The sequence below is a fragment of the Trachypithecus francoisi genome, unplaced genomic scaffold (assembly GCF_009764315.1).
Source record: "Trachypithecus francoisi isolate TF-2019V2 unplaced genomic scaffold, Tfra_2.0 Lachesis_group12, whole genome shotgun sequence".
Lineage (NCBI taxonomy): Eukaryota > Metazoa > Chordata > Mammalia > Primates > Cercopithecidae > Trachypithecus > Trachypithecus francoisi.
In genome coordinates this window covers 35,589,412-35,615,684 of record NW_022681457.1, presented here as the reverse complement: position 1 = coordinate 35,615,684, position 26,273 = coordinate 35,589,412, and positions in this window count along the sequence as shown.

The window sequence follows — 26,273 nt, the reverse complement described above, 5'->3', positions numbered from 1 at the left end:
ATCAAGATGATAAAACAAAGATTTAGAGGAAATTTTCATAGGTATGGTTTTGGGGTCAGTAAGGGAATTCTGTTAGAAGGCTCTCAGTAGAACCTAGAGGGGAAGCTGAACTAAGAAGGCTCCACATCACTTACACTCCTTAAAAACAAGATTCTCAAAATTGGAGCTCAGTAACTTGTGAGATTTTCAGCTTTCATATGCCATTATACACTGACTTAATGGTCATTACATACAACCTTTTGTTAAATATCTTCATTGATTACCTTGAAGTAAGACTTAGAAGTAGTGTGGCAAGATTACATTTTTCTGTGTGTCAGGTATTCCCAGAAAGACTCAAAAATGATAAAAGTGAGAGCATCCCAGTTGTCTTTGTTCAAGTTGCTATAATAAAACACCATAGACCGGGTAATTTATAAACAACAGAATTTTATTGCTCACAGTTCTAGAGGCCAGGAATCTAAGATTAAGGTATCAGCAGATTCAGAATCTGGAGAAGGTTCACTCTGCATCTGTGATGGCCCCTTCTTGTGGAGTCTTCATGTGGCAGAAGGACAAACAAATTTCCCCCAGGACTACTTTGTAAGAGCACTAATCCTAGTTATGAGGATGTAGCCTTCATGACCTAATCATCTCCGAAATGCCCCACTTCTTAATATTATTGCATTGGGGATTAGGTATCAATCAACATATTAATTTGGAGAGAGCAAAAATATTCAGATCATAGCACCAGAAAAGGTAATATTTCATGAACTCTTTCTTGGGGCTCCACAGATAGGATAGATTATATTGGTATTACATGCTGAATTTTAATTTATTTATTTAACAAATATTTGTCTAGAAACTACTGGCCAGGCATGGTGGCTCACGCTCGTAGTCCCAGCACTTTGGGAGGCCCATGCAGGCGGATCACTTGAGGTTAGGAGTTCGAGACCAGTCTGGTCAACATGGTGAAACCTCATCTCTACCAAAACTACAAAAAGTAGCCAGGTGTGGTGGTGGGTGCCTGTAATTCCAGTTACTCAGGAAGCTGAGGCAGGAGAATTGCTTGAATCCGTGAAGCAGAGGTTGCAGTGAGCTTAGATTGAGCCACTGCGCTCCAGCCTGGGTGACAAGAGTGAGACTCCATCTCAAAAAATAAACTACTGAATTCTGATTCTTAGAAAGTTTACAGCATAAAACGGAGAAGAGAGAGACATTAAACAAATAATTTTAACACGTATTTTGTTATAATTTAAGAATATATTTTATTTTTAGAGCAATTTTAAGTTTGAATAAAAATTGTGCAGAAAGTAGAGAGAGTTTTCATATACTTCTTTCCCCTGCCCCCCAAATTTCCCCTATTACTAACACCTGGCACTAACGTGGTGTATTTATTGCAATTAATGAACTAGTATTAATACATTATTCTTAACTAAAGTCTATAGTTTACATTAGAGTTAACTCTACATTGTACACTTCTGTGGGTTTTGCAAAACATATAATGTCATGTTTTCAACATTGTAGTGTCTTACAGAATAGTTTCACTCTTCTAAAGAAGTCCTATGCTTTGCCTATTCATCACTTCTCTCCCCACACTCAAACCCTGACAACCACCAATATTTTTACTGTGTTTATGCTTTTACTTTTTCCAGAATGTCATGTAGTTAAAGTTATGCAGTATGTAGCCCTTTCAGTCTGGCTTCTTCCAGTTAGCAATATGCATTTGAGCTTCCTTCATGTCTTTTAATGGCTTGATAGCTTATTTCTTTTTAGTGCTGAATAATAGTCCATTGTCTAGATGTTGATCATATAAAATTCTCATACATAAAGACAGTTTATTTATCCATTCACCTTAGTTGCTTTCATTTTTGGCAATGATAAACAAAACTAATACAAATTTTTGTGTGCAGGTTTTTCTGTGGTCGTAAATTTTCAACTGATTTGGATACATACCTAGCAGCACTAAAGCTGATTCATTTACCAAGCCCATGCTTGACTTTGTACAAAACTGCAAAACTATCTTCTAGAGTGATTGTATTCTCACCAGTAATGACTTAGAATTCCTGTTGTTCCATATCCTTGCCAGCATGTGGCATTGTCAGTATTTTGGATTTTGCCACTCAAATAGGAGTTTAGTCATATCCCACTGTCATCGTTGTTTTGCAACCCCCTAACGATATGTGGTGTTGAACATGTTTTCATATGTTATTTGTCATTGATGTGTTTTCTTTGGTGAAGTGTTGGTTCAGAACTTTAGCCCGTTTTTTATTGAGTTGTTTGTTTTCTCACTGTTGAGATTTTGTGTTTGTGGAAAATGGGTTTTTCTTTTTTTCAAGAATTGCACCAAAGTAAAGCAAAGCTCTAGTTAATGTCATTAGCAGTGTTATTCTCACTATGATTTCATTGGACAGTAGCGTAATCCCGAGAAAAATATGTTTCATTGTCAAGTTTTAGGAATGTTTTGTGTAATTCAGATATGAGTCTATCAGATACATGCTTGTGAAGTGTTTTTTTTTTTTTGAACAACATACTATCAGATCTTGCTTTTTTTAAATTGATATATTTAGTCTCTTTTAATTGACATATTTACGCCATTTACATTTAAAGTGATATTGATATAATTGATTGGATAGCTACCTTAGTTATAACAGCTTTGTATTTGTCATGGGTTTTTTTCTCTCTTTTTTTTTTTTTTTTTTGTCTTCTACTATTTTTCTGCCTTCTCTGGTTTTAATTGAGCATTTTATATAACTCCATTTTGTCTCCTTTCTTAGTATATTAATTATACTTCTTTTAAAATATTTTTATCCATGTCCCTAAAGTTTGCAATATGTATTTACAAGTAATCTAAGTCCACCTTAAAGTAACACTCTATACCTTCATGAGTAATACAGGTACCTTATATTTAATTATGATTTTGATAAGTGGTAAATTAGAGCACAGGTATATTGGTTGGACTCTAAAATTAGCATAACATATGATCCCTCACACATTTTAATATTATAGATTACTCATAATGACTTAAACCTAATGGAAATATTAGGTAAGGTATGGCATATTGAATTATTCATCTCAATGTTTTACTCTTTTGTAATAGTATTATTACTCTTCATGACTCTGTGGTGAATGGTGTTGAAAGATAATTCTGTATGGACTGTTTTTTACATTTCTTTATAGTATGGATCTTCTTAGCTGTTTAAGGAGAAAACAACTTTGGGAGGTAAAGATAACATATCACTGCAGAGAGATTTAGAGTCATACCTCCTCACAGATATTCCAAGAGAGTAACCATAAACCCTAAAAGCAGTATATATGAATAACTTAGAGTCAATAATTTTGAATTATTTTAATTTTTATATATTTATATGTAAATAAATATAAATCATTTTAATTTATATTTATTAAATAAAATGTATTAAATTCGTTTAATTTATATTTATTTATATATAACATTAAATATATATATACACACACATGTATATATGTATATACGAATCTCTAGTTTATGGAATTTCAAGCACTGTGGAAAACGAAAAACATTTAGGCAAACAGTGTCCAAGGCCTTTGGACATCAAAAGCACCCATTGCTTAAGACACCTTACTTGCATCTGTTGGAAAATTGTTGTGATATGCTGACTTTGCTTCAACAGAACGTTGCCATCTGCCAGGAAATTGCTGTTATAAATAAACAAATTGATGAGGTCTACAGTGTGAATGGTCTCCTTTCAGATGTGTTATTGTCTTCAGGGTACAAACTGCAGAACGATATGGGGCATCCCTGAGTGGGAGAAAACTTTTCTCAAAATTTTCACCCTTTAGAAAGAGATCCTAGCCTGGAAGTCTGCACCAAACTTCAGGTCTCTTAGAAGTTCTCTGCTTTCTACAGACTTCTGAAGCCTCAAGTAACTTTCCAAGAGGGAGATTAGCAAGGAAAAGGAAATCATGTTTATGGAATGTCTACCTACTAGTTACCATATATAGCCCTAGACACTTTATAATGTCTCATTTAACCCTCCTACTAACACTTTGAATTAGGTTAAATTATATGTGTTACTAGGAAGAGGAAACTAAGGCTGGTGAGTGCAAATGATGTTCCCTGCTAGTAAATCGTCAACCCAGGATATAAGCCCAAGGTTGGCTCTTCCAAAGCTGAAGACTTTCAGTGACAAAATTCTACCATGACACATGAATTATTGACAGTGTAGGTGCAAGAAGACTGAACAGAAAGAGTTCTATACAAGTATGTATCCTATGTGCTTTACTCATCACCTTGGGAGTACAAATTATTGCCTTCCCAAGAAACTAAAAATCTTGCATTGACTAATACACCAATGTTTTTCTGACTTTACTTTCACCACTACCATACCCTAGGACCGCCTGGGAGAAGGAATCATTAACCAGGGTCTACAATGTGGTGATATCTATAGGACATTCCAATTTCCTATGCTGTCACCTCTGGGGATTTGGGATTTGCAACAGTGGTAGAAATCACAACTGCAGCTGCTTTCACTGTTCTGTATATGTGGCTTTAACATTGTTTTCTATTTATTGTTTATTATCTTAAGAAGTAGTAGTTTTTTAGGGTACCTTTCATAAGTTAGGGTACCTAATGTTACTTCATGACTCTGCTGTGGGATACTTAAAAAGTCACAAAAATTTTCCATCCATGGATTTTCTCAAGTGAAAAACAAAGGTAATAAACATGGTATGCATATAGCAAGAATAAATATACTAATATATATCAGGGAGTTTTAGATTAACTGTCTTTGTTGTTTTGAAGGCAGTAGCAGCAGAGGCTGTATTTTTTTAAATGCTTGTCTTAAGCTGAACTAATTACTAGAATTTATTTACAAACTTCATATGATGATTTCACTTGCCAATCAGCCCCTGCCTTCTTTCAGCCATTCTCTGCTGGTGCTGCTAATGCCTTCCACTTGTACATTGAGGTTCACTCAGTTTCTGAACAACATTGATCTTGATAAGCTACCTGTTAAGATCATCAGCAACTCAACCTATGGGACATGGAGCTACTTTTGCTGCCTTTGACTGGATTCTGTCCTAGGTACCTATAGGCTCTTCAGATTGCAGCCTGCCCTTTGTCTCTTTCTGCACCTGGGAAAAGTCTGCTTTGCCAAAGTCATTTAACCTCACATCTGTTTGCTTACTGATCAGTTTGCTTAATGAACACTTTATTTAAAATTTAACCCATTTTGCCAGTTCTCTCTTGCCCTTTCTTGTCTTGCTTCTCTTCTTTGTTGAGGTGTCATCATTGGGCTTTTGGCTTGATTTTGGAATGTGGTACCTAAGCTTTCCTCTAGTACTGAAGCTTTTTTCTCATCTGCAGTCCACTTGCTGGAGTTAGACACCCTTCATAGCTTCTTCTAACTGGATCCTATCTCCCTATGATCCCTCCAGTTCATGGCTACTGTCCCACTTGAATGGGCTGAGAATTTGAAATCTGTCCACAGCTGCACATCTGATGCTAATATTACCCACTACTTGGATTTTCCTTGATGCAGCTCACCTAATGCAATAAATCTTCTGAGTTTTCCAAACTAGGCTGTATTGGTCACATCTCTTATGTCTGCACCCAGTATTTTAAGCTGCTATTTTTCCTCCAGAGGCAAACTTTTAGGAAGCTGTCTTCCTTAGCCTGTACCCTTTCTTCCTAAGTTGCTAAGGCTCTATTATAATTCATGCTTGAGTTCATGTCAACTGTCCATGCTAATGAATTTCGTCCCCCAAAACTATATTTTCTTATGTTGGCTCATACCTTGCATCCTGCCTTTTACTATTTTCTGTCTTTCATAACAAAACGGAGTGAGTAGAGATGCTTTGTAATCATGCTTGAGTAGGGAGGCAAGAGTCTATGACTCCCAGAGGCGAGCTTGCCTCTCCTAGCACAGACTGTTAAATAATGCTAGGCAGTCATGCATTTCTGCCAAAGTTCAACTAAACAATTTTTCAGAAGTCCCTGTCAGTAAAGAGGCAAGCAAGCACACAAATAGAAGTGGACTTATGGCAAAGCAGTGCTGTTGTAAAGAGAAAGTGGTAAATTTAACTATGGGCCTTTTGACTCCACAATGTATGCAGCTATCTCTACAGACAGAAAAAAAAAAAAAAAAAAAAAAAGCCTCTAAGCATGTTCCACTGAATTTTATTAAACATTGTATTTGGAATCAGCTCTGACCGAATCACACTTTAAGGTTTGTTCAATGCGATCTGTAGAGACACATTATTAAAGTGCCCTGTTCCAGGATAAAAAGTCAGATCCTCATTAGCTGGGACAAAGAATGTTAGCATCCAAGCTCAAGAACGGAAGGAAAATCCCTATCTCTGAGTGACAGATGTGGGTGTTAGTGGTATTGTCGCATAACCCTGGGAATTCATTAAAAGTGTCAGGCTGTGTCACAGGGGCATGTTGCATTGACAGCCCCAGTGGAAAAAAAACAGTGATAATTGCTTTCATTCCATGCTTACCTTTTACCTTAGCAAGGAAATCCGATTGTAAATAACCTGACGCTGACACATTGCAAACTTCTGAGCAGAAAACTGCTTTGTGAAATGTGCATCTCAAGGACTGCAGGGCACTTTTCATGAGAGAACTAATAGAATTTATCCAGCTTCTTTTACTTATGTGAACACTAAATTCCCTTATTCTTAACTAAAGCCAGGTTATGTAGTAACTCTTGACTTCCTGAGACAAAAGACAGAGTAATCAATAGTGAACAGCAAAATATAGTAAAAATAAATAAAGAAAGAAGCATAGAGAGAAGAGAGAGAAAGATAGAATTATATGTTTTAGAGGCAAACATGCGTGTATTGAAAATCTACTAAAGTTCTTACTGGTGGGAGGGAGTAGTTATATGTCTTACCATTTGACACTCTTGTTGTTAGCTGGCAAAGCAAACAAAAAGTCTGGAAGAATGTAAAAAATAGTCCTTTATCTGATGTAGGGTGTATCTTTCTATTTATAAGAAGTCCTCAGGGAGCTTGGCCTTCCGAAATGGCCTTTCTAGTCTATTCAGCTTTTCATCTTCACTCTTCAGAAGTCTTTCAGTCTCCAAGATTAGTACCACACCCATTACCACACCCTAGAGCAGTTCAATCCATTTGATCTCTTCTTGTGTTTCCTTTATTTCCTCTGCTCTACTTTTCCAGGGTATCTCTGTTATTTGCTTCAACCTCCAGCTCCAGTTTATTTCCAGCTATTTCCAATCTGTGTGGGCCCTAAATTGAAGGTAAAGTTGAGAATATTTAGGACACCATCAGTATCTGTAGAAAGCTCATTCACAAGGTAACTTTATCTTTAATCCTGCCAAGATGCATCTTCTTTAACCTGTTGCTGTGCACTATTATGCTAAATAGTTTTAAGGCAATGGAATCACCTAGCAGGTTCTTCCTGCCCACTGCACAGGCAAAACCAATTTACTGAGGCCATGCTGTTGCAGTAAAGAAAAAGTTTCATTAACTCAAGGCTGGTCATGTGACAGAACTGGAGTTATCACTAAATTAGCCTCCCTGAAAACTCAAAGGCTAGGGTTTTTGTGAATAATCTGCTGGGCAGGGGCCTAGCGAATGAATACTCTTGCTTGGTTGAGGATGAAATCATAGGAGTGAGGAAAATGGTCCGCATGTGCTGAGTCTGCCACTGGCTGGGCAGCTACAGGACGTGTTGAGTCATGAGTCATGGGTCCGGGTGAAGTCAGTAGGCTGACAGAATGCAAAATTCTAAAAAAAAAATCTCAGAAGACCAATCTTAGGTTCTACGATAGTGATATTGTCTATAGGATCAATTGGGAAGTCACAGATCTTGTGATTTCTGGTCACATGACTCCTGAGCTGTAAGGGATTCTAGAAACTACACCTACCTGCATTTTAGCAGAATTCAGGCCCCTCCCATAACCTCATCTCATGGCCTTTCATCAGTTTTTGGCCCCTGAGCAAGGAGGGATTTAGTTTTGGAGAGGGACTAGTACCCTCCTTGTTTCCAAGTTAAACTGTCAACTAAATTACTTCCATAGTCAGCTTTGCCTACACCCAGGAATGAGTGAAGATAGCCAGACTGTGAGGTTAGAAGCAAGACAGAGTCAACCATGTTAGATTTCTCTTGCTGTTGTCATAATCTTTGCAAATGTGGTTCCAGTGATATACTGAAAGTGACTCAGTCTTTTCCCCTAATGAAGCTTAGAGCCAACTGACTCCTTGTTAATCTTAGCCTCGTTATGAACTAGCTCTTTGTAAGAGAGAATGTGTTTATGTTAACATCAGATTTTAAAAAGAAGTGGTACTAGAAAAAAAAATCCTTAGTTCTTTCAATTTGATAAAAAGTATATATTAATGCCTATTTTAAAAAATAAAATAAAGTCAAAATGCTCTAAAAAGTTTAAAATTTAATGCACATAAAATTTAATAAACAGTGATTTCTAGTACTAAGGACTAAACTGCTGAAGAGGATCTGATAATTGACAGAGATATACTGGACCATGTCAAATGTATGCTTCTTTGTCATTGTTATTAAATGTTATACTTAAGGAAAAGGACTTTTGCACAAATGAAATTTTGTAGCAAGCGATTTCTAGAAAAAAATAATTTATTTGAGGGGACATTTTTGCATCTGGTACCCAATGCAACTTTAGAGTCATGAAAACAACATTCAGAATTGGATTTTGATCTTGACCTTCTGACTGCAAGCTATACATAATGAACCAGGCAATTAAGAAGGTGATTTTATTCAGGTTGGTCCAAAAAGGCTAACTTTCATAATGAGAAAGATTATAAGGAAAAGAAAGGACTGAGGTCTTATAGGAGCCAGTCAACAAAGGAATTTTGAAGAAACATGGAGATAGGTCTTGTCTGAGTCATTGAGAAAGGGTGGAGGTGGATGTTATCTAGGACTATTCCAGGTCAATGTAATCTTTTGCAGTTAGCTGGTTAGGTGGTGAGCCTTTCTGGAATACAGAAAGGTTGGGGGGTGGGGGAGTTGGTTCCAACAGTCCCTAATTTCTTAGAGTACAGAGTTAGGTAAAGTTCAAAGTTGACAGTCTCTTCTTTAATTTAAGGCAAATATCACTCATTAATTTAGAGGTGATATTATATATATATATATAGCAAATATATACATATGTGAGTGGATTCTGAGTGGGTTATAAGAAGGTCAAAAAGGCCTCTGGAGGCCTTTTCTAAGACTTGATCCTGCAAAACCAGTTGAACCATTTATAGAGAGGTAGTGAAAAAAGTCATTTGTTTTGGCAAGTTCAGTCATTTTTAGAAGAGGGATGCCTAAAATGAAAAAGAGAAACATTAATATTAAAGATTATATTGAAAAGCCAATAGCTTAACTCTGAAGTTAACCAGTCCAGGGAATTTCAAGACATTGAAGGAGGAAAATCTGTCAGTTACGCAGCATGGATTGTTGAGTTTTTTCCAGTTCTCTTGCTAGTATGTCAATGCTTTCATTGAAATTGTCCAGTCTTAAATCTCTTATATAATGACATGGATGATCTGAGCATTTCATCCAAGCTTTCTTAGTGAATCAAATAATAGTTTGTCCAGGGTGAAATCCAGTCCATATATGACCCAGTCCATATATGAGGTCTTCCATATCACTGAGCTTTGGTTCTCAAGGCTTCTTAAGATCCTGAGGAAAAGGTCAAGCTGGAAGGGAATACAGTCTGGATGGGGATCTGGGTTTTAAGGTTTTAGCTGTCAGCGACCTTAGGTCAGATGGGAGGGAGAAAAATTGGAAAAGTTAGTTTGGAGGATTGTAACCAAATACTAAAAGAAATAGAATGAATTCAAAGTTTAGCAAAGATGAACAACTTGCAAGTAAGTAAGCAAATTGTCTTTTTAAAGGGTGGGAGAAGGAGGAGGAAATAAATGAAAACTCTATCAGATAAGAGAAGATGATTCATTGAAACACAGAATTCCTCAATAACTTTACCTTGAAAATAAAATTAAATACCTGGAAATATATAATTAATATTTCTATTTTTTGGAAACTGTTTACTAGTGTTATATCACTTATATTGCATGAAAATAAACCAAATAAAGCACATTATTTTGTTATTGTATGATAATATAGCTGGATGAGTAAATTAAATTTTTTAGGATATCATTACAACCACCAAATATTGCTACAGAAAAGTAATAACCTTTACCTAATTCTCTCTTTGGAAGTTAAAAGAGCGAAATTTTGAGAAGAGAGAAAATATTATGCACAGTTTAAACTAACTTTTGCCATTTACATACACACAGATACAGGCATTTACATATACATATGCATAGGTGGGTTACATTTATACTCTAATAAGTTACTGTGATTTTTTTTCTGGGTATTAGTGCTATCAGTGAATTAGGATTTTTATCTTTGCACTATTATATTTCCTACAAAAGAACATGCATTAGTTAAATTTAAAAAGTAATTAAGTACCTGGAGCAAAATAGATCACATTAGTAATGGCGCTTAGCAACACCTGAAGAGTCACATGAAGACTGTAACAACAAAGAGAAATAAATCAAATCTTAAAAAATAAAATGTGGTCTCATAGTAAATCCTTCAGACTGCTATTTAGTTAATAATGAGTGAGAAAAGCATTTAATTTATATTCAGAATAAAAAACATCAGTGGAGAATTTCCTAGAAAATAAATATTAAAAGATGTAGGATAATATTTTATCATTATAGTAAAATGAATATAAGTTAGTTTTCAGAGTTTACCTTTTATTCTTAAAATATTCCTATGATAATCTATCAGCAAATTGCTACAGGCAGTGATATTGACTTCTGATTGCTAAAATAATCGTTTAAATTTATTTTTTTACTCTTTGGATCAAATATAGGTCTCTATATTTTTTTAAAGATTGAAAACGGGCAGAATATACCACCTCAAAATATGCCACTGTGGCGTAAAGATTATTTTGAGTTGAAGGCAGCTGAGAAGCAGCAGATATAAGCAGAGCTCTCTGTCTTCCCCCATTTGCCTGAAAAGCAGGACAAACATTTACAAAAGCATCTCTCCTCCCCTCTCTTACCAGAAGCCCAAAGTTGATCACTGAAGATGACATCAGCCTGGAGTCAGCACCAGAGCAGCCTATGTCACAAGTTTTGCTAGCTGGAATTTATGTAGTTCCCCATATATATGCCTTCCCACAGTTTGCTGCCCCTGGACACTCTAGGCCCTTTTTCCTTTGTCCTGTCATTTCTTTTCAAATGTATTGTTCTTCATTGAAGATGCTGGTTAAGCAAGAGTTGTAGACCACTTCATTGAGAGTTACGTTTTCCCTGACTTTTCTCCCATATATATGAGGTATACATGTTAATAAACTTGTTTATTTTTCTCTTGTTAATCAGCTTTAGTTACATGGTCCCAGCTGAGAACTTAGAAGGGAAGAGGGAAAATTATTTTTCCTTTCTATGAGATGGACAAGTGATTAAAATGGCCATTAGTATATCAGTAAATTTCATGTTCTTACAAGGCAAAATTTATCAGGGGAGAATGAAACCACTCTTAATAGAAGGAGACTAATGCAAATTTTCTAGAATTAAAATAAACTGTTCCCGGAAACAACATAGTAACTAATAGAATACATCTTTAATATTAAAATATCAGGATAAAGCAAAGTTAGATTGAATGTGTAATGAGAATTATCTTAAAAACCATTGGAAACATCTAAAAGCACTGACAGTTTTGCATATGACACAAAATATCTGTCTTAAAAATAAAAAGCATATTTAAATGAGTTATTTGGCATTGGGGGAGGCTTTTGTGTGAAGAGTCTAGCAATACACTTCTGTCTCTGGAATAGGGAATGGAAGGCAAATCCAACACAATATAAGGACTACTATGTTATTTTGAGAAGCACAGTAGTAAAAATGTAATATGATTTCAAGGGCAACAATGGTGGCAACTAGAATACCACTGGGCAGAATCACAAGGCTCTTAGGGGCTGTCTCTATACCACCCTGCCTTGCCTGTGAGTCTCAATTCTCTCATCCGCAATTTTGGGGTTCTTGGAGATGTTATGAACCACCGAGGCAGAGGAAATTTGGGGCCCAGCCACTGTCATCTCTCCTAAATGATCATAGAAAACACTACACAGCTATTGACAGTTGCACTCTCAGACGATAGCATAGCAAGAATGACAGGCCTTTGACTAAGTACAAGAGTGGTTGGAAATTTGGTTTTATTCCCAATCTAATCTATTATTGCTATAACACAAACTTTTATTTTTATTTTTTTCCCTTAAAGTCAGAATCTCACACTATTGCCCAGGCTGGAGAATAGCTGCATGATTATAGCTCACCGAAGCCTAGAATTCCTGGGCTCAAGCAGTGTTCCTATCTCAGCCTCCTGAGTAACTGGGAGTTTAGGCATGTGCCATCATGCCCAGCTAATTTTTTAAAACAATTTCTTGTTGAGATGGGGATCATGCTATGTTGCTTAGGCTGATCTTGAACTCCTGGCCTCAAGTGATCTCTATGCCTTGGCCTGCTGAAGTTCTAGGATTACAGGCTTGAGCCACCATGCCAGCCAAGTTCCATTCTTGACTTCTGACTTGGCCATTCCTATTGGATTCCAAGGCCTCATTTGGAAATTAAAAAATAAAAAATTGACTTACTTCCTTTCCTTTCCTTCCTTCCTTCCTTCCTTCCTCTCTGTCTGTCTTTATCCCTCTCGCTCTTTTATTTTTTCAATATCAATCCTTCTTATTTCCTAGGTAATGTGAATAAATTGCTGACTAGAAAAAGGGTCAGAGTTAAGAAAGGATAAAACATTTAAAGATTTCTGCTTTAAGAGATTATTCTGCCATATGGATGATATTTTTGCCATTTGTTGAATACCTCGTATATACTAGGTATTTGAATGCATTTCATATAAATCTTCAAAGCAAAGCTTCAAAATCAGTGATTTATAGATGAGGAAAAGATTAAGGGGGCAGCCCTGCTATAAATTCTTAAAAAGGATCTCTGAATTTTAGAGAACACCCTCTTCAGCAAGCAATAGCAAAGGGGCAAAAGAGAATGATGATGTTCAAATATGAAGTTGACAAAATATAGTATTTTCTGTGTTCCACCAATGGATACATTTTACCTTCAACCCAGTTCCATGCTTTGAAGCCTTTTCTTCAGGTTAGTAAAGATCACTAACCCCCAATTTTATCTGTGCTTTCCTTTTCAGTACAATGCAATTTACCAGAATGCTCTGAAAGATATAGATATACTTAGAGCTAGATAAGGGAGTATATTATATAACTCTCCACTATTTAACTACCGAAAACATGGCAGCTTTGATAACCTCAATGAAAATAAGATACTTTCAGAGCTTCCTCCAATGACAGGGAAATACCTAATCTCACAGGCATGGCAAGGTCTTATATCTTATACAATTTGATGCTGAATGGTATAAAAAAACTATCAGTGACCTCAAGCAACATGTGAATATATTTCAAAACACTTCCTCAATATCACTAACAACTGGTCAACTAGATTTTGCACAAACGCATTGAAACAGAAATCCTCTACACTAGTCATATGGACTTGAGTTCAAATAAAAAGGTTCAACTCTTAGCACTGTCATTGACTAAATATATGAATTTGCAGCAAGACACTAACCTTTCTGAGCCTCAATTTCTTTGTAAAAGAAAGAGCCTAATACTTTCCTTGTAGAATTGTTATGAAGATTAAGTGAAATCAAGAAAAAAGTAAACTTTAAAGATTTCAAGTGAGTTCTACTTTGTAGATGGCATATGTAAAATCACACAGTATGTAATAGTTGCTATCAAAGGTTGGGTTTCTTTAAAAGGTTTGAGTACAGGTAGTTTATTTGTGGGGTCATCCAGGAAACACTGGCAAGAAAGTAAGAAAGTAAAGAATGGGGAGAAATTTAATAAAGTGTGTTATTGAGCAGGTTTCCACAGTGGGCAACCTATGTTCTATTATGCTGGAGAACTCTGGGGAAAAATATACAATACTTTCAGCAATGTTGCATTCAAAAAGTAGAAAAAATCGGTGCTTATCTTTAATTGCTTGAGGCATAGCCCTAGGAACTTTAATTTCATGGCACTCCTACTCTTGGCTCCACTGTGCAAAGAGTAACAGGTGATTGCAGTTAAAAGGTGCTGGTGTGTATCCACAGCATTTACTATAGATGATTAATAACAATGAGTTGAATTCATATGTAGAAACACATCTGATGATGAATTTCAACAGCCAAAGGTACACAAAAACTGGTAATTAATAATAATTTAAATATCAATGTTATGATAGTTTTAGATTTTCTAAATATTTTGCAAAGGTGACAATATGGCTTGGTCATCTTACAATCTTTTTTTTTTAAGAATGAATGTTACTCTTGCTGGGATGTTCAGTAGTGGTTCCATGAAACTGAAGTCTGTATTATGATTTGGTCTTGAGCAGTAATTATTTTTACTCCAAGATAAATTATTTTCTAATTGTCATGACTCTTAATTATTAATAATAACTGAGAGTAACTGAAAAAGCTGCATTAAAATATAAACTATGCTTTATATGTGATTTACAGATATGTGATTTACAATATATCGAAATTACAGAAAGATGCGTACGAGATATCTTTTGAAATGCAGTATGACGTCTCTTTTTGTTAATGAGTGTACCACTTTGTGTTGTTATACTAGGTTAAAGATTGCCACTTCGGTTTGAACGTGATTGAGGTAATGAAAAGAAACCTCATTTGTACAACCTTCTTCCCATGTGGATTATACCGTTTTCTTAGAATTACATAAAATTTTAATTGGTACTATGTATGAATTTTTTTTCTGAAAGCAACATCTTGATCATTTCTGCAAAATAATATTAGAATGATCTCACAAATAAAATTTTGTAGATTGTTTTTGCATGAATATTTGTACTATATGATGGAGAAGATATATGACTACTATAATTGGAGAAATACTGCTTTTTATAGTTTATTTTAAGAAGTCAGGCCAAATGCAATGGCTAATGCCTGTAATCTCAACACTTTGGGAAGCTGAGGCAGGAAGGTTGCTTGAGGCCAGGAGATCAAGTCCAGACTGTGCAACATAACAAGACTCCATATCTAAAAAAAAAAAAAAAAAAAAAAAAAAAAAAAAAGCTGGTCATGGTGATACACCTGTAGCCCTAGCTATTTGTAGACCTATCTGGAAGTCCAGAGGATTGCTTGAGCCTAGGAATTTGAGGCTGCAGTGAGCTATGATAGCCTTACTGCACTCCATCCTGGGCAAAAGAGTAAGACCCGGTCACACACACACAAAAGTCAGACTCTTATATTTCTTTGTTATTTTACTTGCTTGCTAAATTCTCTTTCAGAATAGTTGAGACTTGTCTCGTATTTGTCTTGAGCACAGTGATAAAAACATGATAGAAAGTGTTTAAAACTGTTAATTTTGACAGGTTTACAGGTATAGTAATAAATATTGTTTAAAATATTTTTCTCTCAGTTTTTTGGTTGAATCTTTAAAATGTTGAGGACAAAATGATAGTAACAAGTTGTATTTCTACATTCCTTAGTGAGAACTTACATGGTGAACCCCCTAAAGTGTTTAGTAGGGTGTAGTGGTTAAGAATATTTCTTTTTCTGGTGGCATCCTTCAAGTCTCACTATGTACACCTTATAGTTATGGTATGAAATATCCCTCATATCAAAGTCAGAGAGAAATGAACAGACTGGTACAAGTAGACAACAATGGATACCAGTCTCTAAGGTGCCAAGGACTTCATGCTCTTACCTGCTCTTGGCCAGGTAGTGAATTGGGTGCGGAAGTTTTCTGTCCTAGTAAGGAGGCTTGAAACCATATTTGAGACTCACAGGCAATTCTGTTTGTTAATGAGGCAACAGACCTAAGAATGCAGGGAAATGTGTGCACCTAGGCCAGCTACCACCTCTCTACTCCACTGCCATCAAGTTATGCCGTTCGGTATTATTTCTCAGGGTTGTCAGGATAATCATAATGAACAAATAAATTATAGCCAAAATAGGAACATTTAGAATCTCCTTCCATACACTGGGCCCTGTGCTTTACGAACATCATTTGAAGGAACTTCCTTTTCATTTCTTGTTTCCTGTGAAGAAAGCTTCATTAGAATATGTTTTTGTCTCTTGCTACACCCCTATAGTCAGTCCTCCCTTGACATGAGGCAGGCAAAGAGGATGTGCTCTTCCCTGCTCTTGATCAGGCAGTAAATTGGGTGTTGAAGGTTTGGTCCTAGTAAGTAGACTATGATACAATGCTGTTAACAATTCAGAGGGTCAGTTTAGCTCTGGGATAGAGTATAATAAGCAAGCCATGGTCGTCACTATAGATTTATCAGAAATGTAGGTATTTTTTTCCCCTTTATTTGCCTGAATCTTAATTTGTTCTGAATTTAGGGTTGAAAAACAAAGGAGAGTTTTTTTGTTTGTTTTTTACAAATACCTTCAAACATTAACACATAGCATTTTATTTAATCTCCTCCCACTCCCCATCAACATTCCTACTGCTTACATGTTATCGCTTTCGATCTGACAGATGTGAAAACTAAGGGATTAAAAGGTTATCTTGCAAATTTCCAATATAATAATCATAAATATAAGAGCAATAAGATTTCTCTGTGCATATTACTAAAGAAGACTTATGCCATTTTTATAATCTAGTTCTCTTTTCATTCTTACAATAGATTTGTTTGAAAAGATAAATGTTTTTAATAATGTACAGTAATGGAATAATTCTACTATAACCCAAGAGTGAAAGCTAAGTAGATTTTTGGGCTGTACCCACTGTACCTGAATGTAAGTGCCCTCAGAATAGATAAAAAGAGGTTTATATTGCATATAATATATAACATACAGAGGACATATGTACTGCTAATAATAAATTTGTGAAATTTATCATAGGGACACCCAAGCCTGTTAAGACCCACTAAATGTAACTTTAAAGTAATGCTAATTCAGAGAGGGGAAAAAATTATGCATCATCTGTCGACAATTTGATAGCCTGTGATATGTGTAACCAATTGTTCTTATTTACATTAATTTGCATTGTGAAAAGCAATTTTACAGTTTCAGTCAGACTTAATAGGCAATTTGCAGTGAGTGCCTAATGGCATAGTTACTTAAGCCTGCCCCAGGGGGGCTTTCTAGAACTGATATGAGACTAAACCTTTTAAATGTTCAATTGAACATCTTAAAAAGTCAAAAAGTCTTTAGCTATTAGATCCAGTTTGCATTTGCTTTGTCATATTGAGTGCCACTGCTGAAGACTCCCTTGCATTCAAAGACCATTTCTCTCTGTAGGTGAGAGATTAGCTTCTACAAAATATTGTAGCCTACACCAGATGACTTTTTCTCCCAGACAATATTTAAAACAATACAGACTCCAGGTAGGTCATAAGTGTTTGATAAGATGCCTTTGGTTCCTAAGACTTGAAATATTTTCTTTTTCTAGAATAAAGAGTATGTTAATATGACTAACATTATATTTCTTTTCAGACTTAAGAAAATAAAGCTTTTACAGAAATAGCTTATGTTTCCATACCTTTCTCATTTACAAAGTCTTTTCACATAATCTATCTGATTTAGTCATTTTTATGTTTTCTTTTATGATTATTACCTCCTTTCTTCTTCCTGGACCTAGCACATTTTCTGACACATAGTTGGCATTTAATAAATATTTACTGAAGTTTGGAATTACTGAGCGTTAGAACAGGTATTATACCTAGGTAACGTTGTGAAAAGTGGAAAATTCAGTTAAATATTAACTGTGTTTACATTCCATGATATTAAATCAATTTAATTGGTGCTTTACCCTCAATGGGGAAAGTCAGTTTTATGAGAGGAGAGTGCACTCCACTCCCATTGCAGCTGATTGTGCCAGGGAGATGCAAAGAATGAAGGTCACTAAGGGCTTTCTGTGCTCAGCTCTTCTGTGGGAAGCAGAAGGTGGAGCATTAGATAGGTAAAGCTAGCACCATATTTTTAAAAGCTACAGAAAGCAACATCATATTTTCAGAAATTTCTTATAAATGGACTAGGCAACTTGTGTTGGTTCGCTCAATTTTGCACTATTTAATACAGAACACCCATGAGAGAGAGGAGAAAATCAAACACCTGAGTAGGATTTGCCTGCAAAGATCTTAATATGCTCCAAAAAGGAGGTGCTATCTTGTCTGTAATATATGCCTCTATGTTTTATAATTTTTAATTATTTATTTATTTATTTATTTATTTATTTATTTATTTATTTTGAGATGGACTCTTGCCCTGTTGCCCAGGCTGGAGTGCAATGACACAATCTCGGCTCACTGCAACCTCTGCCTCCCAGGTTCAAGCGATTCTCCTGCTTCAGCCTCCTAAGTAGCTGGGATTACAGGTGTGTGCCAACACGCCTGGCTAATTTTTGTATTTTTTGTAGAGACAGGGTTTCATCATGTTGGCCAGGCTGGTTTCGAATTCCTGACCTCAGGTGATCCACCCACCTCAGCCTCCCAAAGTGCTGGGATTACAAGCGTAAGCCACTACACCCAGCCATATTTCTCTGTTTTATGCCAAATGTAGAGAATGCAGAGTCCCTGGATTTGTGTTTGACTGCACAGCTCCAAGAAAAAGTAGACTGTTTCAGACTGCTAGTAGCACATGCTACTTGGAGTTCTCATGCACTTTCCTGCATACCTACAGAGAAGTAACAGAGAAAAAACTTTTCAGCAAAAGTTGTCATAGATGCCATAATTGTACCAAATCCTAAAATTGAGTGTGTGAAATGGAAAGTGTATATAGCTTAAGAAAAAAGATCTGGTTTAGAAGACTCAGGTAGGACTTCACACTCTGCTACAATGGAGAAATTGACTTTTTAAAATTTGAGACTGGGTCTAGCTCTATAGCCCAGGCTGGAATGTCATGGTGCAATCATAGCTCACTGCAGCCTTGGTCTCCTGGGCTCCAGGGATCCTCCTACCTCAGCCTCCCAAGTAGCTGGAGCTACAGGCTCACACCTATGCCCAGCTAATTTTTAAAATGTTTTTGTACAGACATTGTCCTGCTTTGTTGCCTGGACTGGTCTCGAACTCCTGGCCTCAATTAATCATCTCACCTCGGTTCCTCAAAGTCCTGGGGTTACAGGTGTGTGCCACCACACCCGGCTGAAAAATTGATCTTAAGAAAGTCACTTTCCTTGATAAACCTGCACCTCATCTGCCACATGAGGATATTCACATCTATACCAAGATTATATATGAGGATTAAATGAGATGTATATCCTAGGGACATGGTGAATAATGAAAAACAATACATGTTTTTCTAGTACCTAGCACATTGCCTTGTATATAATCTGTGCTCAGAAAGAATTTGTTAAAAAGGACAGGAAAAGGAAGTTTTCTCCTTCTGTGCTTTACACGAATACACAAAGGTTACTGTGGTCTCAGAAGTTTGTAAGAGGTCAATTTAGACCAGTAGGTCAATTTAGAGCAGGAAGAAGTTAACTTCAGGAATAGTGTTGGAATAATACTAAATTTATATGCTGAAGGCAGTTTTATGCTAAATTTTTTTTTTTTTTTTTTTTTTTTTTTTTTTAACACAGAGTCTCACTCTGTCACCCAGGCTGCAGTGCAGTGGCACAATCTCAGCTCACTGCAACCTCTGCCTCCCAGGTTCAAGCGATTCTCCTGCCTCAGCCTCCTGAGTAGCTGGGATTATAGGCATGTGCCACCATGCCCAGCTAATTTTTGTATTTTTAGTAGAGACAGCCAGGCTGATCTTGAACTCCTGACCTCAGGTGATCCACCCACCTAGGCCTCCCAAAGTGCTGGGACTATAGGTTTGAGCCACCGCACCCTGCCTAAAAAAGACTTTTATAAATAATTGTTTATACTGTTTTATAACTGCACTTTAGCTAGAAGAAATTTGGAAAACTATCATCTATCTATATATTATAAAATGGTGACTGTTAATTCATCAAGAGAACTATTAATAAATAATTTGATGTCTTTCCTAAACAATATTTATGAGAATAAATTTTTGTTGGGACATAGAAGTAGTTGGGTAAGAGTTAAATGTGTATGACATGGAGACGTGGCTTTGAGTCTGCTGCTGGAATGGTCTCTAGGACATCTTCCATTGCTCACAGGAGTCTGGTGGGCCTGCATCTTTAATTACCACCATTACTTCTGGGGACGGCATTTTTTCTAAGTGCTGAATGTGCATAGCCCACCACAACATTTCTGCTTCCTTGTGTTTTCTTCTACATGTGTTTTAAAAACCTTTGTTTCTGAATGACATGGCTGTTCTAGGTCTTCAAAACATAGCAATGATACAACTGAGGTATGGATGAGAGCAATATTGTTGGAGAACCCTAGTTCATTCTTTTGGGCAGAAGTCCTGAGAGATATCACTATTAGAAGACTTGGGTTTGAATCCAGATTTGTCATAGGATTGCTCTGTACCAATTTCATCATCTGTCGATATATACTAAAAGTATATGCATGGTATGTGATATTCAATACATATCAGTTTTGTTCTTTATTAAGGGCAAAGGAGTTTTAGAAATAGGGAGAAATAATTTGAGACTATAGACAATTTAATGGCACAAAGAATGCAATAATTTTAAAGTGAATTATTTCCCCCAATAGTAATATTGGAAGAAGTTCTCCTATTTATTACATGTCATCTTTAAATTAGATGGTTTAATGAAATCAACAATTTTTTTAATGATTCTCTAACTATTCAAATGTGCTTCCCAAATCAGCAACATCACCATCACCCCCAAAAGACTGTTAAAACTGCGGAATCCTAAAGCTATCCCCATCCCAGATCTATTGAATCAGAAACTACATTTTAACAAGATTCCTAAAGAATTATACACACGACGAAGTTAACTGACTCCTACTGCAGAACAACCTTCTTAATTTATAGGCAAGGAAACTGAGACCTAGAGAACTTCAACCATAGCCTGAAGATCATGGCCAGCTGGCACCAGCAGTAGAACCAGCTGGACCCCAGATGTTTTCTCCTTTAGACTTGGCAATCTAGTGGATGTGCCCCATTTCTCTGTTGTATTGCATAGGCCTGTGTCAGAAGTCATTGAATAGGGCTGTGACTGGAGTGACAGTGGAGAAACAAATTAATTCTTTTGTAAAATATTTAATCTAATTTATTAATTAGTTATATGTGCATATTATAAATTATATGTTACTTATAAACTATATCAATTTAGCAGTATGCCTTTTCTTTCTTTTCATATATCACAAAACAACCTTGCTCAAACTCTCCAAAAGTATCTTTGACATCAGTCTCTTTGTTTATACTGAAACTATTTTTTTTTAACTTTTTAAAATTAAAAAAATAGTCTTACTTCTTTATTTTAGGTTCAGAGGGCATATTTGCGGGTTCGTTACATGGGTCAATTGCATGTTGCTGGGGTTTGGTGTACAAAGGATTTCGTCACCCAGGTAGAAACATAGCACCTGCTAGGTAGCTTGTCCTTTCACCCTCTACACTCCTGTCACCCTCCAGCCTCAAGTAAGCCCTGGTGTTTATTGTTCCCTGCTTTGGGTTTATGTGTACTAAAAGTTTAGCTCCTAATTATAAGTGAGAATATTCAGTATTTGGTTTTCTGTTCCTGTGTTAATTCACTTAGGATAATGGTCTCCAGCTGAATCCATGTTGCTGCAAAGGACATAATTTGATTCCTTTTTATGGCTGCATAGTATTCCATGGTATATACATACCGCATTGTCTTTATCTAGTTCAACACTAATGGGCATCTAGGTTGATCCTATGTCTTTGCTATTGGGAAAAGTACTGTGATGAACATACAGTGACAATTTAATTCTTGTAAACAGAAGAGAGGGTTTTTCTCTTTCTTTCTTTCTTTCTTTATTTCTTTCTTTCTTTTTTTGAGACTTAGTCTCCCTCTGTCGCTCAAGCTGGAGTGCAGTGGCGTGATCTTGGCTCACTGCAAGCTCTGCCTCCCAGGTTCACGCCATTCTCCTGCCTCAGCCTCCCAAGTAGCTGGGACTACAGGCACCCACCACCATGCCGGGCTAATTTTCTGTAGTTTTTTTTGTTTTGTTTTTCAGTAGAGACAGAGTTTCACCATATTAGCCAGGATGGTCTCGATCTCCTGACCTTGTGATCCACCCGCCTCGGCCTCCCAAAGGACTGGGATTACAGGAGTGAGCCACTGCCCCCAGCCAGAAGAGAGGGTTTTGCTATTCCAATCAGCCAAGACACGTTGCTCCATAGAAAATCAGTAGCAAGTACAAACAATGTGCAACAGAAAAATTTAAGGAAAGTGTGAGTGGTTGCCAGGTAAAACACCATGAATATAAAGTTCAAAGCAGAGCTTCCTTATTTGGATGGAGAAATAGCAAATCTCTCAAAGAGGTTTGCCTTGGTTGGCAATGCTTGATCTGCCCAGTATTTCTATTTGCAGTGAATTACGGTAGGAGAAACAAGGGATTTCAGTCTGTGCCTGCATAGCTAAACTCTCTTCTCTGTTGAGTGATTAGAGAGCGGTGTGGGATTGCTTACTTTAAATGCCTTAATAGAATGAAATCAGGGATGTCATTTCTCTTTTTAAAATGCTGATATCCATAGAGAGATGTAAATCTAATATTTTGACATATTGAAATTAACAGCTACAGTGGTTATTTGCATATGACTACTTCATGTCCTGGGACCTTTTTAAAAGCTCAGAATATTTTCTGATTAAAATAGGAAACCAGAGGAAATAGGATTTGGGAAATAGATGAGTTTGTCCCTGTGCTTTGGTTCTTTTCACTATAGAATGAGAGCATTTACTTATTGAAAATTATTTTGCATTTATAATTGATTAATTAATAGATTTATTAATCTTAAAAAATTTTACAGTTTTTCTCCAAAGAATTTTAGGCATTTTCCCGGGATACATTTATTCGGAGATTAAAAAAATGATAATGAATTGGGGTTGCAAAGAAAAATGAAGGTCGCAATATAAAGCTGATGAGTCAATATTCAAAATGTTTACTATAATTACAAATTTAATAGATTTGAGAAGCAATTGTGTCTTTCAGATCCTTATAATTGGAGAAAAGAAATATATGAATGTAAAAGAATTTATGATGTCTGTAGCAAAGAAGTTGCTCTAAACTCAAAACAACTTTTACTGCTCCTGTGGCTAGAATGGTCTGTATGTGTGTTTGTGTTTGTGTGTGTGTGTGTTTTCTATAAAGGAAACATTTTGAGATCAAGTGCTTTGTCTGTTTCATAGAACTCTGAATATATAGGTTTCACATAATTAATCTTCATTTTAAAATTCACCATCAAACAAAATTTAGACATGAGATGGATGCACAAAATAAATGTTATAGGTAAGAAGATGTTATAACAGTTATTGAAGTGCTAGGCATTTTAATTGGTGTAGGTAAGATTCTTACTACTAAACATAAAAAAAAAGTTAATTTACAAAGTAGCTATGAGGAGCTACTGACACATAGTTAGCAGTCTATAGAATAGGAACAGATATGCAGAAGACACACAGCAATGAACAAAACACTGTAAACAAATGCATGAGTCCTCACTGCCTGAGCACTGTGAACACACCTTCTTCAGGGCACTTAGGTGACATGTAGCCATTAGCTAGTTGGCTTTCACATGCTGCTAATTAATCTTTAAAACCATTAAGGCCTGGAATGGCACTGGAGGAAAGCAATCACAGTAATCTTTCAAACTGGGAAACAAGGATTATTCTACTAATTAGTTTCCTCTCTCTGCTGAAAGCAATTGAAGTCAATGTTGGCATAAGCATACAACAAAAGTTGTATTCTCCAAAGGCCTCCCTTTTATTTTTTTTTTGTTCCCCTCTCTCTTTTACATTCTCCTGTTCTTTGATCTTTTTGTAAATCTTTTTTTAAGGTTTCCAGTGCAAAACAGTCATGTTTTTCATCTGAAGAGGAATTTAATGATTACTAGAGATTCTTATTGAAAAGTATCTAGATACTAGGAATTGTAAACCTCCTGTAATTTTAATAAAATTATTTAGTGTATGTACGTTTACTACTTTATTCTATAAACATTTGTTGCATGACTGTTGTGTGCAAAGCATGAAGGTAAATAGAAACAGACATGTTCAGTGCCCTCAGCTTAATTTCTAGCTGAGGAGATTAACATGAAACTAGTGATTATTTAACTACAAGCACGGTAGAGTAGTGAGGGCAACATGCTTTGGGTCTGTGTCCTTGCCCAAATCTCATGTAAATTTCATTGTAATTCTTAATGTTGCAGGAGGGACCTGGTGGGAGGTGATTGGATAATGGCGGTGAATTTCCATTTTGGTGCTATTCTCATGATAGTGAGTATGTTATCACAAGATCTAGTTGTTTGAAAGTGTGTAGCACCACCCCCTTCTCTCTGTTCCTCCTACTCTGGCCATGTAAGTTGTGCTTACTTCCTGTTCACGTTCTGCCATGATTGCACGTTTCCTGAGCCCTCCCTAGCCATGCTTCCTGTACAGCCTGTGGAAACATGACCCAATTAAACTTCTTTTCTTTATAAATTACCCAGCCTCGGGTAGTTCTTTACAGCAGTGCAAGAATGAACTAATACAGAGGGTAAAGGGTAAAGTACTACGGGAGCATGTAGCTTAGGCAAGTAGGGAAATCATTAGGAAATAGTTTTGAACTGAGTTCTGATGTATGAGTAGAAATTAACTATGACAGGGGTTGTGTGAGGGACTAGGGGGAGAAGAGTTTGGGGACAGCATCAGTGAGATGAAGCAGCATCTCTGAAAGCTCTGAGCATTTTATGTCAAGGATCTGAAGGAAGGCCAATTAAGCTGTAGCCACAGTGTGTCTAAAAAAAGTAAAGAGACATAGACTGAATTACACCAGTGGCTTTCCTGGTTCTCCAGCTTGCAGATGGTATATGGTGTCATATGGAGACTTTTGGCCTCAGCAATCACGTGAGCCACTTTCCGTAATAAATCTCCTCATATATATATATATATATATATATATACACACACATACATATATCCTATTTATTAGGTTTTATTTTTCTGGAGAACCCTGATTAATACAGCTGTGTACTTGCTCAATTTTATACACTCTACTTGCAGCTGCTCTTTGAATTTCCCCAAACCTCTTTTTTCTTTTTTCCCTCACCATACGCAGAATGTCGTTAGTTATTGAAAAATTATAATTAGAGAAATAGTACCTGCCTCAAGGAGCGTGAAACACACTTGGCTCAGTAAAAAGTCTGTGAAGAGAGAAGTGCTCCACTTCATGCAGCATGTTCTGTTTCTGTCAATATAGTGACGGCGGAGGAGGAGCAGGAAAAGGAACAAAGAACCAAAAGCTCTGTCCTGTTTTCAATAATGATAGCTAACATGATAGCCTGTAAAATTTCAACAAGATGAGGCAGAGAGAAAGCTAATCAATTTTATCAATGGGCCTAATGGGACTGTTCTGTATCCAGGATTAGGAAGATTAACTCTTTAATAGTAGAGATCTGGAATCCTGTGTATTCAAGCCACTAAGTCACACTGGCCACTGGCACATAAGATATTCTGGAACTGGTCCCGAACTGGCAGAGGGTTAGCGCAGCTCTTTAATGCCTGTCATTTCTGAAACAGCAATTCATAGGTATATACTTGTAAGTACAGTGTTTACAAACTATTGGGCTTTCATTGAGGACAACCCATTAAAAGATACATCCAGCTATTTAAGTCTACAGCCACACATCAGGAAATAGAGATTGCAAAGCAACTTCTTTTTCTAACAAAAGACAATCTAATGTTAAAAATAGCTGAAGAGTTTAGAAATTGATTTGTTTTGCACCTTATTGTTGTTGTTATTTTCAACGAAAGAGAGATACAATGAATGCCTTCGCTCCACCTTAGCTTTTGTGGGAATATTTTTATGGACAGTGAAAATGTGAGTCTTGCCCACATAATTGTTGAGAGAAGCAGGTACTACCTCATTAAAAGACCTTATTGAAGAATGTGTTTCACATTGAAATATTGAAGTTACTAAGGGTGATTTACAGATCTTAATGAAAATTTTAGGGGAACTATGTCAAAAAATAAACAGTAAACTGAAATGGAGTCACACATTGGAATATTATATAGCAGTTGAAATGAATGAATTACAGGGATGTATAGTTACGCATAGACAAATACTAGTAACAAAATGCTCAATGGGAAAAGCTCTGAAAGATTGAATACTATATGGTAAAGCTGCAACAATTAAAAACAACCAAAAAGTAACTTTTATGTATGCAATAAAAATATGTAAAAATAAATACAAGTGAATGATGATCACGTGAT